The 16,485-nt window shown below is 42.4% G+C and overlaps 1 protein-coding gene and 1 pseudogene across 1 annotated transcript in view; both read right to left on the reverse strand.

Annotated features, from left to right (window-relative positions):
- The window catches only part of Ephb1 (EPH receptor B1), a 427,245-nt gene that overhangs the window by 89,435 nt on the left and 321,325 nt on the right, over window positions 1-16,485 (reverse strand). The window lies entirely within an intron of this gene.
- Window positions 5,439-5,789, reverse strand: LOC117693415 (elongin-B pseudogene; annotated as a pseudogene).

The following is a 16,485-nucleotide window of genomic DNA, read 5'->3' on the forward strand; positions in this document are numbered from 1 at the left end:
CAAATCAAAGATTCAACAGTGATCTTTCCAAAGTTTCACGTTAATAGTACAGCTGTGTAAAATTCTTCCAACCCAGTTTCCCTCCCTCCCTCCCTCCCTCCCTCCCTCCCTTCCTCCCTCCCTCCCTCCCTCCCTTCCTCCCTCCCTCCTTCCCTCCCTCCCTCCCTTTCTTCCTTCCTCCCCTCTCTCTTTCCCTGGAATTTGATGATTACTGTGGTCTGGCTCCCCCTACAACATCCCTACCAAATACTTGCTGCCAAGTTCCTGTTTCTTGTGGGGCATCCTGCCCTGTGCTTCTGTAACTCCCACCTCTTATGAATCTTCTTTATCTATATCTCAAATTTGTCTTCTTCTCCTTGGTCTTACCTCTCCCAACTAAAGTAGTCTAGAACATTTCTTGTTGCACAGAATAAAGATCTAAAGAGACAAGTCAGATTGTACTTGAGTTTTCCATGCTATAAAGGATGGCCAGCTGCTATTTCTGCCATAGCAGGACACTCTGCTACCTATAGTGCCTTTAGTAATTGGACCCATGTTGTCCCAATCTCTGTAGGCATGAGATAAAAGTACCATTATTTGTACTATAAGTTAAATTTAAGCCTAGTATCTTCCACATTCTGTGTATTCTATTAAGGGAACCATTAGTCTTTCAATCAAAAGCATTCCTTTGTTGTTCAATCCTGAAGTTAAAGTCACACATAACATCTAGATTTCCCTAAGGTATGTTTTTTCTCACCATGTCTATAGAGTTGGATTTCTGCTGTGGAGATTCATAATCCCTATTTGCTTTTATGATGTCAAATTTGATCTACTAAACTACTAAATAAGTTAAAAGAACGTTTTATCTTCACTCAGCTGTCTAATGCATTTTCTCTTCCTTCCTTGGTACTGTAGTCCAGCTTTGTTAATTAATTAAACAGGTACTGCGCATGTGACATAGAGTTGTTCTTCTAGGTTCTCACGAGGAAAGTAAAGTTTCTTGCCTTCATGGAACCTACTCTCTACTGGAGGGATTCAGAGTCTAGACAGGATAAACAAATAACAGGGTATATAAAAGATAGTAAGCCCAATGGGGGAAATTAAGTAGGGAAAGCTGAGGTAGACACCATTGTAGGAGGTGCCTGGCTGTGATCAGCAAAGGCTTTCCTGAGTTGCAGGTACAGGAGCATACGCTCCAGAATAGCAGAAGCAGCATTTGAGAAGAAACAGCTGGAGCAAAGGGTCTGACTTGGAAGAATCATCGCCAAGGGAGAGGGCCTTGGGCTTCTACTCCAGGTGAATAGAGAAGGGAAAGGGCAGATAACACCCAAACAATGACAATGTGACTTGTGTGCTGACAGTGTCATCGTCTTCTGTGCTGCAAACAGAAGGTGTGGGCCAGCAAAAGCAGAAGGACCTATCCTAAAGCCACTCTTGTGAGGTCAGACTTCAACAACAGAGTGGTTAGAGCCTATATAGAAACGGTCTTCAACATAACAATACTTTGACCTTGCTTCTTCAACTCTACCACATTTTTTAAAAAGTGATTTGTATTCAGCAGAAAATATTTCTGATTTTGATCCTTTGCCAACCTAGTAATATCAACTACAATACTCTCTCAGTGCTGGGCAGCAGCAATAAGCCACATTATAAACATACAGAGACCCCAGCCCATCACCCACAGTTACTATATCACCTGTGTGTGTGTGTGTGTGTGTGTGTGTGTGTCTTTGGGACATAGCTCTTTTTATTAAGTTATAGGCAATATTTGATACATTCTTATAAACTAGGTTCTACAGTATATATAAGTTAGGTTGGCCTAAACTTGGTGTTAGGTGCACTGAGTGCTGTGGTATAGCTCTTTCCATCCAAAAAGACCTGGAAAGAAGAGGGAGACTCAGAAGACTCAAAAAGCTCATAAAACTTAAAAGCCACAGGATGTTCAGAAAATGACAAGATTCACAAGGTCCTTTCCCAAGTTTATACAAGCAATAACAATTTCTGGAGAAATGAAAGTCTCTGGTGGAGCTAGCTGCCTGTGGATTGTGTAGGGAGCATCAGAGATGGAAGCTTGCTTCATTGTGACAATTGCTTCAACAATTGTCACAGATGTTGGGGAAGGCTTCTCAGTGATGCAGCTGTCTTTGGGTCACCCATGCTCCCATTAATAACCCTAGTGGAGTCACTGCTGTTGTAAACCAGACTTGAGTGTGATTACTCCTCTGGTCTGTTGTGGGTAACCAATCTAGGGTGATTGGAGAGTTGTCTCTCCTGGAAACATCATGAGCAATGTAATTTTAATTTACTGTCTTTCCAACTCTGTGACAGTGTCCAGGGGATGTAGCCCTTCACAAATCAAGGAATGCTGGCTTTGGGAATATCTCCATAGATGTGGGATATAGAAGAAAAAGAATTTAAAATGACTGCAAGGTTTTTGTTTGGAACAGCCAAAGGGCCAAAGCTGCCATTGAATGAGATGAGAGATGACATCAAGAGTAGCCATCTGGGAAGGGAGACCAGGTGTTCCACTTTGAAGGCTACTCTTCATGTATCTAAGATGTCCTGTGTAGACAGGGGATAGGGAGACACGTGTATAAAGTTGGAGCTATTAGCACTTCAATAAATCAGAAAGGCATGGACCTGACAGATCATGAAGATACCTAGTGGAATGCATGTTTTAAGATGTTAAAAACAAGTAGAAAACAGCAAAAGGCCCCGAGAAGGCAAGGCCAATGGAGTAGAAGCCTGAAAGGGATGATTGCCTGGAAACCAAGTGGAAGGAAGCAGTCAGGGGACCAAATATGTTACATCCAACTGATAAGGTAAATGAAACTGGGAACTGGGCCCCTGATTTAGCCATAGCCTCTGTGGTAAGCCATTTGGATGGCACATGTTGGCCTTGCTCAGGACCCTGTATGCATGCTTTGGAGGGAAGCCAAGGTAGTTCAAAAAGTGACACAGTCTCTCAGAGTTGCCTCATATTTGGGGGTCCCAGTGTGACCCAAGATGGGGATGATGGAAGAGCTCCTGTTAACAGTGCTTCCCTACCACATCTTGACACTCAGACTACCCTTGTAGGCCATGTGGAAGCACAGTCTACATGATGTTGATTTGGAAATGCCACAGGTTTTCAGGTTCCCTCTGTCTCAAGAGGTAAAATGCCATCTGTTAATACTGGAAGACTCAGAGCTGGGAATGTAGGTCAGCTGCTAGAGTTCTCTCTGAGCATGCTCTGAACTCTGGGGTCAATCCCTTGCACCACAAAAAAGTAAGCATGATGGTGAACATCTGTAATGCCAGTTTTGGGGAAGACAGAGGCACAGCATCAAAAGCTAAAGGTCATTCTTGGTTACATAGTGAGGTCCAGACCAGCCTACACTGTATGAGACTGTGTCTCAACAAAAGCAGTAACAAATTAAACAAGTAAATAAAGAAACAAAACAGGACTCTAAGCCCTGGCCAGTTAAAAGCACACAGCAATAGTATCTTCTCTGGAGGAGAGAATCAAAGGCAGAAGAGCAGCTACTTCTTAGAGTGGGGGGATCACAAAAAGCACTAAAGTTTATCTGTAAGTGGACTTTAAGAAAACTTTCTGGAGAGCAGAATAGAGGGTGAGAAGAAAATGTCCCAGCACCAAGGTTAATAGTTTTATACAGAAGACTGAGTGGGAGAAAGAACTTTCTGGCACTGAGGTTGGTAGCTTTGTGCAGAAGACAGAGAAAACGGTAAAAGGATGCTGAGGAAGCTGAGGAGACACAGTCTCACAGGCCTGGGACCATGCAGAGGTCCAGCAGAGTGGGCAGGGGAACCAGGACCCATACAGAAGAAAGGCACACAGGGAGCTTTCTTGGATCCACAATATGTAGTTGTTGAAAAGACATTTGATAAGGTCTTGCCTGGGCTTACAGCTGGGAGAGTTCCCAGGTTCAAAGGTTCCTTCATTTTCCCGCGTCTGGGAATGGAGCCATGAGCTGATGATACAAGTGCTGGCTGGAGAGCTAGTCTGGCAACCATAGAAAAGACTCTGACCCAAATGTTTGAAGAGTCAGGCATGATGCCTCACATTTGAAGTCCCAATCCTCAAGAGATTGAAGTAGGAGGATTGCTGCAAGTTTTAGGCCAGCCTGGGCCTACACGGTGGGTTTCAGATCAGTCAGATCTGTTCAGTGGAACCTTCAAAAAACTAAATAATAGTAATAATTATTAAACAACAGTAACAATAATAATGAGAAAAGTAAGAACTCCATTAGGTGGAAAGCCACACCAGGATGAGACCAAAGGGTGGAAAAGTGTGTGTGGGTGGGGTGGGGTGGGGGGTAGGGTAAAGAGGACTGGAGGCAGAACAAAGGCATTTGCCAGTTTGGATCACTAGTGTGAGGGGGAAGTTATCAAGCACTGAGGTGATGAGGTAAGCCTGTACCTGTGGGTAACTGCCTATTGGAGCTGTTTAAGAACACCAGAGCTAAGGGTGGGTGGGTGGGGGGGGGTCACCAGATCTGTGTGGCTCAGTTTATGTAAAGTTGACACAAACTAAAATGACCCAAGAAGAGAAAAATTCAATTGGGGAATCTTGTTGTATTGGCCTCTGAGCATGTCTGTGGGACATTTTATTTATAAGTGATTACTTAGAAATGATGTGGGAGGGCCCAGTCCACTGCGAGCGGTGGCGCCTCCATGGCGGGTAGTCCTGGCTTATACAAAAGAACAAGCTAAACAAGCCATGGAGAGAAAGCCATTGAGCAGCATTCCCCAACAGTGGGCCATCTTTGCTTTAGTTCCTGTCTCTAGGTTCCTGCCTTGAGCTTCTACCCTGACTTCTCTCAGTTATGAACCGATGCCTGAAGTGTAAGCTAAAGTGAACCTTTTTCAAGTTGGTTTTGGTTAGTGTTTTATCGCAGTGATGGAAACCAGATTAGGACAGGATCCACTGCTGTCCCAGCTCTGCTTCAGAGCTGATGGTTGTAACTCCGTACTGTTTCCCTGTCATCCAAACATGGATCTAGACCTGGATCTGCAACAGAGGCTAGTAACAGGCCAGCCACTGGAATGCATGTAGAAGATGAAACCTGTGTGAATCTGGAGAGCACACATTCCTGCACCAGGAGTTACAAGTGGTTCTGTCTACAAACCATTCCTTTTCATTGGTTGAACAAAAGAGAAACAGAGAAAGGTAGGCAGTATACAGTCTATGCTTTCTCCAAAGCTTGCACAGAACTTTCCCTTCTGCCTCCACAGCCACAGAAAGGAAATTTGCAAGGTTTTTGTTTGTTTGTTTGCTTGCTTTTGATTAAAACTATTTTTTTGTTGTGCCTGCTTAGATTGGAATTTACATTTGCATCTTCCTGCCCCTTTTTAATATTTAATTCTTTTGGGGGGTTAAAAATTATTTAATAAGACAGCCAAATTTTTTTTGGAGGGGGGTGTGAAGAATGGGTCTCTATGAGGTGGGCCTGGGGCCCTCACTGCACAACTTGTTCCTTAACACTGTTTGCAGAATCCTTCATCACATCTGGACGTTCGGGAGGATAACAATAGGGGTAGATATCCAGGCCTTCAAAGGCATCTTCTGTTCTGAATGCCAGACCCACTGTGGCTGGGGCCTGTGGGTTTGCTACCTCACTGGTAAAGCCACATTCAGCCAGAGTTTTTGTCTCATCAAGGAGCTGGTCATCCTTGAACAGCAGCTGCTCATCAGGAGGCCTCTTCAGGATGCCCTCAACTATGTGCTTGAGCTCCAACACTGGGCTCGACTCCTTGGCCTCAGCAAAGATGGTGGTCTTCTTGTGTCGAATCACCAGAAACATATCCATCCCTGTGGCTGCTTCTGGCTTGATGCACAGGACCAAATCTGATGGCTTCTCAGGTTGTCCTCAGCAAGAGTAATCTCTCGGTATCCCTGGGGCCTTGCCACAAGTTGGAGAGCCAAAATGTTGTTTTAAAACCAAAAATCCCAGCTGTTTGATTTTACCAATGAAGGCTCATGGGCCAGATGCTGGGGTACCCCATAAAGCTTGCTAGCTCACAGAGGCAGAGAAAGAACTCAGCTCATCTTCCTACTCCACTCACTCCCCAGAAGGAAACAGCCTTAATATTTAATTCTTAAGCTATAGCTGTATCTCAATTGGTTGAGTTCTCACCTACTATATGAAGACATGTGTTCATTCTCCAGAATAACAGAAAACTGGATGTGATGGTGCAACTCTGTAATTCTGCCTCAGGAGGAAAAAGCAGAAAGACCAGGAGTTCCAGGCTATTTTATTCACCTTCCCCTACTTACTGAGTCCAAGGTGAGACTGAGCTATAGACCCTTCCCCCTAAAAAGGAAGAGGAGAGAGAGAGAGAGAGAGAGAGAGAGAGAGAGAGAGAGAGAGAGAGAGAGGAAAAAGTAGAAAAATTAACTGTTTTCCATTTTATCATCTATTCTTTTAAAGAAAAAAAAACTCACTAGAATATTTTCTTTTTCTCATTTTCCCCTTTGCTGGTTTCTATTTTAAAATCTTTGATTTGATTTTCCCTCAAATTTTTTTGTTCCTTTTTCTCATGTTTCATCTTTTCTTTTTCTGCATTCAGAACAGAAGGAGAAATAAAGACCCTCAAGATAAACATGAACTAAAGCAAGTCATGACATTATGTCAGCATTACAGGAGATATTTCAAAGTCTTCCACACAGAAAAGAAAGATAAACACAACCAAAATAACATAGGGAAGAATAAATATACTAAGACCAAATGAGCAAATGGGACGTGGGAGGGAATCAAACTTTAGAAAAAGCAACACTAAGGCAGGAATTAGAACATGCATTTTACGAGTAATCCTTATTGTAAACCGTTATAATTCTCCAGTTAAAAGGCAAAAAAGTCTGGCCTCTTAGATGATAAAACAACATCCAACTACTTGCTGCCTGCAGGAAACTCACCATAGTGGCAAAGAAATACACAAACTGAACAAAAAATGGATAAAAAGTTATATTTCCAGAAAACAGAGTATGAAAACAAGTAAAGTGGCTATCCTATATCCAACAAAGCAGACCACAACCTAAAACTATAAGAGATAAATGTGATACATATTGATAAAAGAAACATCATATTAAGAAGATACAATGAGTGTAAATATATACACACTGATATCGGTATGACTCAACTCATAGTAGATATATCCATAAAATGTATCCATGAAGATACAAATAGGAATCAATACAATATTAATGTGTGCTGTGGTTTGTCTATTAAATTTCCCTTGAAAGCTGGTATATTTGAAGGTTTGTCCCAGGCTGATGGTGCTACCAAGATGTGGAAAACCATCAACAAACCATCATCAACCACTGATAGAATCACAACCTGATGGCATTTTTAGCATGTGATGGAAACTAGGAGGTGAGGCCTAGTCAAAGAAGAACACTTGGGGTGTATCTTTGAAAAGAATATATTGTCTACAGCCCCTTCCTGTCTCTCTGCTTCTTGGTCATCAGAAGGTGAGCAGGTTTGTTCTACCATGCCTTCCTATTGCTATGATACATTGCTTCACCACAGGCTCATAGCTATGAAGAAGACCAACTGTGGATTGAAACCTGTAAAAGTATGAGTAGGAGTAAACCTTTCCTCCTTTAAGTAATTTTTCTGGGATATTTTTATGGTGGCTAAAAGGCTGACAGTAGGTAACTTTACTATTCTATTGTCTCCAAAGGATAGGCTATCAAAACCAAAGATCAACAGTGAAACACCAGAGATCAACTGCACTGTGGCTCCAATGGAATCAGCACACATCTATAAACTACTCGATCCAAAGAATGCAGAATACACTCATCTCAGAAGCTCATGGATCTGTCCCCCAAACTTGTCCTTTCAAAGATATGCAGTGAGGTGTGGCAAATGTGAAAATACTGAAATATTTGTTTAGATCTCACCAGTTTACCGCATGGAAAAACTAGAAATAGCTGACAAGGAAAACTACAGATATTTCACAAATACTGAAAGACTGAAAAATATACTTTGAAATACCAGTAAGACACCGAAGAAATCAGAGGAGACATTGGAAAAGAAGAAGCCGAAGTCTCTGAAAGACTCCACAGCAAGATTATAAATTTGATTTACAAATTTAGGAGAGCAGTCGAAGACAAAATCAGCACTTGAGAATCAGTAGATTCTCTAAGCACCAGAAATGAACTCACTGAAAAAGAAATCGGGAAAACAATCGCATTAGTGATAACATCAACAGAATCTAGACATAAACCTAACCAAGGAGATGAAAGGCATTTGTAATGAAAACTCTGAAACCCCAAAGAAATAGAAGACACCAGAGGACGGAAAGACCATGAGTGCCCCACATAAACTGATACTGGGAAACAGCCATATTGCTGAAAATGATTCATAGATTCAGTATAATCCTTACCACAATTCTAATGATATTCTTCACAGAACTAGAAGAAAAAAGAAATCCCTGAAGTTCATAAGGAAGTATAAAAGACCCCAAGTAGCCAAGGCAATCCCAAGCAAAACAAACACTGGAGGCATCAAACACTCCATTTCATATTACACTACAGAGCCATAATAATAAAACAGCAAGAAATGAACACAAAATAGAGCTGAGACAATGAGATGAAAGAAATAACCAGAAATAAACCCACGGCTACAGAATTTTTCGACAAAGATGGGAAAAACATAAAAGTTAAGGAAAAGGAACCATTAACAAATGGTATTGGGTAAATGGGACATCCACGTGTAGATGACTGACATTAGAACCCCACCTCTCACTCTGCACAAAAATCACCTCAAAACTGTATGAATTTAAGACTTGAAATTTGAAACATCTAGAGGAAAACATCAGAAGTCTTTATGATACAGGCATAGGCAATGGCTTCCAGAATTAAGGACTTCCATAGCTCAGAAGAGAAAGCAAGAGTTGACACACGGGGTTCATCCAATTGGAAAGCTTCTGTATATCAACAGAAAAAACAGCAGAATGAAGAGGTGGCTGCAGAAAGGTGGAAGATTCTTGTCAGCCATTCACCTAATGGGTGATATCCAGTAAAAGGAAAAAAATAAAAAACCCTCCACAAGTTCAGCACTGAATGAACAAATAATGCAACCAATAAATAGGCAACTGAATCCAGCAGATACGTTTCAGAAGTCAACATACAGATGGCCAATAAATACATGAAAACTGTTTCACATCCTTGGCTATGGGGAAAATGCAAATCAAATGTACATTGGAATTGTGACTTTCCAGTCAGAATGGCTATGGTGGGCAACAGAAGCAACAGCTCAGGAGGATAAATGAGAGAAGAAGGCTTACACACTTGATGGGAATGTGCAGATACTTACAAATTTCTCAAAATCTACAATCAAAATTATACAATCCAGATTACCACTCCTGAATATATGAGTATGTACCTGAAGGCATCAAAGTCACTAGATAACTCTGTCTCTGTCTGTCTGTCTGTCTGTCTGTCTGTCTGTCTGTCTCTCTCTCTCTCTCTCTCTCTCTCTCTCTCTCACACACACACACACACACACACACACACACACACACACACACACACTACTGCACAATAGAGTACTATTCAGCCACAAAGAAGATCAGATCAGATCATTTGCAGGGCAATAAATTGAACATGTGATTGTCATGCAAAGAAAACCAGTCTTGGGGCTGGAGAGATGTCTCAGAGGTGAAGAACACTGGTTGATCTTCCAGAGTTCCTGAGTTCAATTCCCAGCAACCACATGGTGGTTCACGATCATCTATAAAGTGATCTGATGCCCTCTTCTGACTTGTAAGTGTACACGCAGATAGAGCTGTCAATACATAAAATAAATAAATAAATCTTAAAAAAAAAAAAAAAAAAAAAAAAGCAGGCCAGATTTGAAAAGACAATTTCACATGTTTTTCCTCATATGTGTTGCTGGGATCATGGACAGTCAAGAAAATGGAAGAAAAAAACTGTAGAAGAAGAATAGGACCCGGGGGTGGGGGTGGGGGAAGGAAATAGAATTCAAGAGAGATAATTGGGGAGTAAATGTGATCAAAGTATCTTAAGTACAGACATAAATATATAATAATAAATGCCATCATTTTTGCATAATTCTCAGAACTAAATTTTGCAGAGATCAACCCTAGTAGCCTGAGGCTAACCCTGGGCTTGATTCTTCCCTTTACTTCTAATCTTCAGAAAACTTTCATTCAAAACTGAATCTGTCAAACACTGTGGCATGCCTGCTCTGGTCACTGGGGTTGGAGATAAGAGATCACAACCTTGCCCTTGAGGTTTTTGGAGTTCAGTCCCCATTAAACTCAGACTATAAAGACAATCACAAGGCATAACAGAGAGACCCAGAAACCTGGGGCATCCCAAATCATAAACGCCCTTGTTTCTGGATTTGGCATAGGCTACTCCAGCAGCTACCTAGGGGCTCACAGATCCAGAAGAAAGGGACTGTGGTGATCCCCATCAACATTTGGTAGTTATGTCCTGATAGTCGCAAGCCCTTTGGTAAACTATGTGTCCCACACAAGGAACTCTGGATGTCTTATACTTTAATTGTGATGGAGTTTAGCACATGGGAGGAAGCAACAGAGCATTTCTTTAGCCCCTGTGTGGAAGGCAGAGGCAGCTGACCGCTCAGCTCAGCCATCAGCAGCACCTACAACAATGGGCTTGGTTTTCCTTTTTCAAGGACAAACACTACCTCTAAAGTTGATCTTTTATGTGCTCTGAAACCATCAGACAAATGGGAAGTAGCAAGAAACTTGGGTGTTCATCCAAACACCAACTTCTAGAAAAACTAAGGCAGATAGGGAGATGAAGTCCACTAGGCAACCCCTGTGACCCTTCTACCCCCAAAACATTGATTTCAACCGTCATTTCTGGCCAGTGTTTTCTACTTTAATCCTCAAAGGAAGAAATGGTTTTGCTGAATGCTTGAAAGAATCTGTTTTGCAAGGACGCACAAAGCTTTTGAGTAAATTAAACATTTTGCTGAGAGAGAAATAATGAAAATGAAGAGTTCACAAGATTATTCAAATTTAGGAGACAGAGAAAGGGGGGATGGAGGGAGGGAGAGAGAGAGAAGGAGAGAGAGAGAGAGAGAGAGAGAGAGAGAGAGAGAGAGAGAGAGAGAGAGAATATGAATACAGAGAGGGCATGGGGATGGTATGTGTCCTGACCCCCTAATTTAGCTAAGAATCCAACCACATTCAACTTTCTTTTCTTACTCATTTTGTTGCCCTTATTCAGTAGGGATATTTTCCCCCCAACAGATAATCATTTCCAATTCCAAAATATAGAAGTAATTAAATATGCTTTTTTCTATGATAATTATTAAGTTTGAAGCATTATCCTTGCTTATTAGAAATTAATTCATAATCTCTTAATTGATTTTTGGGTCAAAATAATTCCTTCAAGAGGCTTATCCATAACCCACTTTGGGAATCTAACAACTGATACAAGTTTACTATGTTAATAAACTTCTTTTTAAGACATCAAAAATATTTACATGTCATTTTAAAGAAAATTCACAGCAAACTGTAAATGCACTCCGAATTAAGTTGTTCTGTTGAAGTACAATGTTTGAAGAAGTTATGAAAATAAGACATTTGGAATTTTCGGACCTTTTCTAAGAAGAAAACAGCTGGGAGTCCTACCAGGGATGGTCTGTTTCCATCTCTCTCAGCTCGGGTTCTGCCGGTCATTACTGAATTCCCTGTAACTTGCTCAGCTGAGGAAGATATCAAAGTCTCCTGAAGGGTGAATGGTCTCTTCAGTCTGAAAGAGTTCATATCTGAGTTTTCTCAGAAGACTCTTAAGGAGAGGATTCTAATCTCACAATAAGCCATGGTGGACATGGTCAGATCATTTTCCTTGGTCCTTACATAGGAGATGGTCCTCACAGTGATCATTTCCCCCTAGAGATACTGCTGTCTGGGTATGAACTATGTTAACTCAAGACCTGCTAGCCACTTTTAATATAAGCATTCTTCGTGAATGGTTTCCACACTGATGGTGTTAAGATAATGCTGGCACTGAGCTGTCAGCATCTTTGCTGGCTGGGGCCCACAGCACCAGAAGGTGCTCTGCAGGCTGAAAGGTCACCAGTTGTCTTTCCAGCTGTGGATCTTTTGTGCTATGGTTCTGGACAGACAGGCAAGAAGCATATAGTGCTGTAACTGTGGCAAGAATATTTGGGAGGTGGAGGGTAGCCGACCGCTTTCCAATTGGAATCTAAGGCCATTCTTCAAGTGGGAACATATGCCTGCTACTGTAAAAGGCCAAAGCCTATGGATGAGGAGGCCACAGACCCTAGGGAGAATGTACTACTGATATTTTGCTAAACTTGTGTATGGCCAGAACTGACTTCTAAGTATTTATGTTTACACCCATAGACTAACACTGCTCTCAGCCTGGTCAGGCAAGCTTCTTTTTGGTTGGTTGACAGTTAATGCAGAGACTCACAACTGGTCAAAATACTGAAAAAGTGACTGTTGAGTGTTCAGCTCTAAACGGGACTAGAACACTACCATCCAAGGCCCAGGGAACATTTAAGGAGGGGCAGAAAATAGTGTTCAAGCTGGAGGGTGAGACTAATGCTATGAAGTACTGCCATATTGATGAGAAATATTCACATATACAGAATATGCAGAAGGTATAGGCTAGAGGGTGGAGACTAATGCTATGAAGTATTGTCATATTGATGAGGAATGGTGACATATACAGAATATGCAGAAGGTGTAGCTATCTGCAAAAGACCTACACACACACACACACACACACACACACGGACACGCACACGCACACACGCACACACATACACATACTTGAACTACATGGCAGTATGAAAAAGACTCATTAGGAAAAAGGAGAAAGGAGTTAACAAGAAAGAGGGATGGAAAAGAGAGTAATGGAGCATGAATATGACTAATTATGTTCGATACATATGTGAAAATGTTTTTTAATTGTAAAAAAATTAATAATTCTGGGTCAGGGAAAATGGCTTCATCAATAAAGAGCTTGCCTGATAAGCATGATGACCTGAATTCAAGCCCCAGAACCTGCCTCCCACCACCCCCCACTCCAAGCCAGGTATGCTGGTATAAATTTGAAATCCCAGGACTAGGGAGGCAGAGACAGGTGAAATGCCTGGAACTTGCTAGACAGCCAGTTTGACTTATGTCACAAATTCCAGGCCAGTGAGAGACTCTGTCTCAAAAAACAAAGTGGAAAAATCCTGAGGAATGGCAGCTGAAGTTGTCTTCTGACCTCTACATGCATCTATATATCACACATGTACATGCATGCGCACATGCAGGCTCACGCGCACAGGCACACACACACAAAGAATAATGATTCTGTGAGTATTCACATCTCAGTTTCTGTGTGGCATATGCTTGCATTTCTCTCGAGGGTAAACCTAGGATTGAATTGCTAGCCTCCTATGCTCTGTCTAGAACAGCATCTCCCAACCCAAATGTCTGTGGACTCAGCTTGCCTTCTATACCATAGACCACAGCTGTGAAGACAGTTAAACTGAGGAATAATAAGCCCGGGACCCTAGCCCAGTGCAGTAGGAATTAGCAGAAATGAAGGAGGGCTGTATGCAGGGTCCTATAATGCTGTGGAGAGACAGCATTATAGCATTCTAGCTTGGCCTTCCGCTTACTATGCAGTCCTGAATTAATGCAAGGCCTTAGCAACTCTGAAGCTTATATTTTTTCAGCCATACAACAGGAATGGTAATCCTCACATTATGAATTTCCCAAATGTTCTGAGGCTGTGCCATGTGTGGTCTGCCACTCCTGTCAGGCTGGGCATTTGGCACCCACCTACAAATCTCTTCCTGGGACTAGTGCTGCTCACACATCCAAATCAATCTTTGGGCAGAACTCCTCATGATAAATCAGAGACACACAATCCAATGGTAGCCTTGGCATTTATTCTGTAAATATCTTTACAGAATAAATAAACATGTCAACCATGTCAGGGTGGAGGTGCTAGGCAATACGAGACTGGGATCCAAGGAAGACAGACAGACAGACAGACAGACAGACAGACAGACAGAGACAGAGACAGAGAGACAGAGAGACAGAGAGACAGAGAGACAGAGACAGAGAGACAGAGAGAGACAGAGAGACAAAGAGAGAGACAGAGAGAGAGACAGAGAGAGAGAGACAGAGAGAGACAGAGAGAGGCTTTCCAGAAGTAGAAGAGACACATTCAGGAAGAGGAAAGATCTCCTTGTGAAACCTGGAATCAGCCTGCCTCATCCCCTAGGAAGTAATTTAGGAAGAGAGATTGCCTTGTTCTCAGGAATAAGACAACCTATAACTCTGGCAAGAGAGCCATACCCAATTCACTCAGTGGCATGACCCAAGTGTTGAAAGGCTCTACCATTTCCCTTCCACAGACCTTGCTTCTCTCTTATGGCTCACCACGCTGTCCCAGCCTCCATTTCTGCCTCTGAACCTTCTTACTTTAAGCGGCAGTGTATCAAGTCTAGCCTTCCTGGAGCTTGACTTTACCCATTACCCTAATACCCCCAAAGTTTCCCCATTGGAAAAAGTCCGAACTTCCCAACATTTACAGGTGTGGCAGGCATTGATCACTGCAGGCTCAACAACCCGCTTCTCATAGCTATCGTGACCTGACTTCATTATACTGCTAGCCTTTAAAAGCACTGCCCTGGGTGGCTTCCCCATTACAAAGCCCTTACCGTTAATACAGTCATTGGGAATGTTCTAGGCCTGGGCATAAGCTCACCATTATCTAACTTCCCTGTTCTCCATCACTGAAGTAAAGTCTTTAGGGAAGGAGATACGGTTTTAGCCACTTCCCACTTAATCAGTATCATTAATCATATTTTACATACCCAACGAACGTTGCTCTTATTGCAATGGTTAGGGATCTTTTCCAAAGTGATCAGAAGAAAAGGGTTTGTGTGTGTGAGAGTCTCTCTCTCTCTCTCTCTCTCTCTCTCTCTCTCTCTCTCTCTCTCTCTCTCTCTGTGTGTGTGTGTGTATGTGTGTGTAAAAATGTCTCACTTCTATGGAACATAGATATTAGCATTTAGAAGAGGTTAGGTGAGGGGAATCAGAGCTGTGAATCCTGGGAAGGGGGACATGGAACGGCTATAAATGTGGGTTTCCAAAGAGGTAGAGACTTCTGCATTGCATAGATGAGGAAACTTAGGAGGCTGAGTCAGTCCTCATCTCAGGGGGACTAAGCTTCTGGGAACCTCTGAGAGTCCCCTGGGAGCCTCGGGTTAAGTTGTGTGAGTTCCTAGAAGAGTATGGAGTGAGGAGAGGCCCATTGGGAAGGGTTGGCTGGCTTTTTCCTCATGGAAAACACATCCACTGGAGGAAAAAACCCAAACCCATATTGAAACATCAGCTAAAGAGTCCAGGCCCCTTGGTACTGATCTCAAAGAGTGGTTTGCACCCTGATGACTTGGTTTCTGATGGCATTTCCATTCTAGGAAGAAATTCAGTTCAGAAGGCCCAGTCTAGAGAGCAGGCTCTCCCTCTGTCGATGAAAACCCATCCCACTGCACAAAGATGCCTAAATTTTACATTAGGAAACCTGACTCATTAAATACTTTTGGTGCAGTAACACTTCTGGTCAAAGTAGATTAAACAAATAAGCAATTAGTTTGGAGACTGGGTATGAATACAAAAGCAGAATTAATTATTTCTCTCATTGTTTTCTCCTATTGTGAACATTGGCTTCATGTTTTATTCTGGGAGTTAACCCTGACACTTCCTTTGAATTTCCTCTCTAACCTGGAATTACCTTGTGTCAGAGGATGCCCTGGGTGTGCAGCCTTTGTTCCTTGTTGTTGTGGGATATTGGCTGAGTTGGGGGGGGGGGAGGGAAGGGGGAGGTAGAACTCCATGAGTAAAAGTGAGGGCTTCAGAGTTGAGTGACCTGAGTGAGCTTCATACTCACAGGCAGAGTCAGAGGCTCTTCCTTCCATTAAAGGTTTGGTTCCAAGCCAAAGTTTGTGTGTGTGTGTGTGTGTGTGTGTGTGTGTGTGTGTGTGTGTGTGTGTGTGTGCGCACCTGGACATCTGGAACCTGTGGATGGAGTCTTTCTTAAAAATAAGAATTTAATGCAGGAACCTCATTTCTTCTTCTCTGTCTCATGCATGTGAGAGATATTCTTCACTGAAACCATCTACCTAACTCTGTGAGTTCTCAGACTGTGGTCCCAGATCAGCATCACCTGGGATCTGGTAATAACTGCAGACATTTGATTCCCACCCTAGCTGAGCCAGGACCCAGTTAATCTGGGCTTAAGGACCCTTCCAGACCTTCACACGAAACCGATGCGTGCTCAGGTTTGGAAACTGCTTATCTACAAATCTGGAAATCAGAAATGTTAAGCTCTGAGAGGACATCCAGGTCATTCAATTTTCTGTCAACTCTTAGAATTTACAGATTAGCTGGCTGAAGGCAGGAGAGAGACAGCAACTTCCTTAAGTCCCCAGCAAGTTAATGCAGAGCCAGAAATAGCCTGGCCTC

This window comes from Arvicanthis niloticus, chromosome 21 (assembly GCF_011762505.2).
Source record: "Arvicanthis niloticus isolate mArvNil1 chromosome 21, mArvNil1.pat.X, whole genome shotgun sequence".
NCBI lineage: Eukaryota > Metazoa > Chordata > Mammalia > Rodentia > Muridae > Arvicanthis > Arvicanthis niloticus.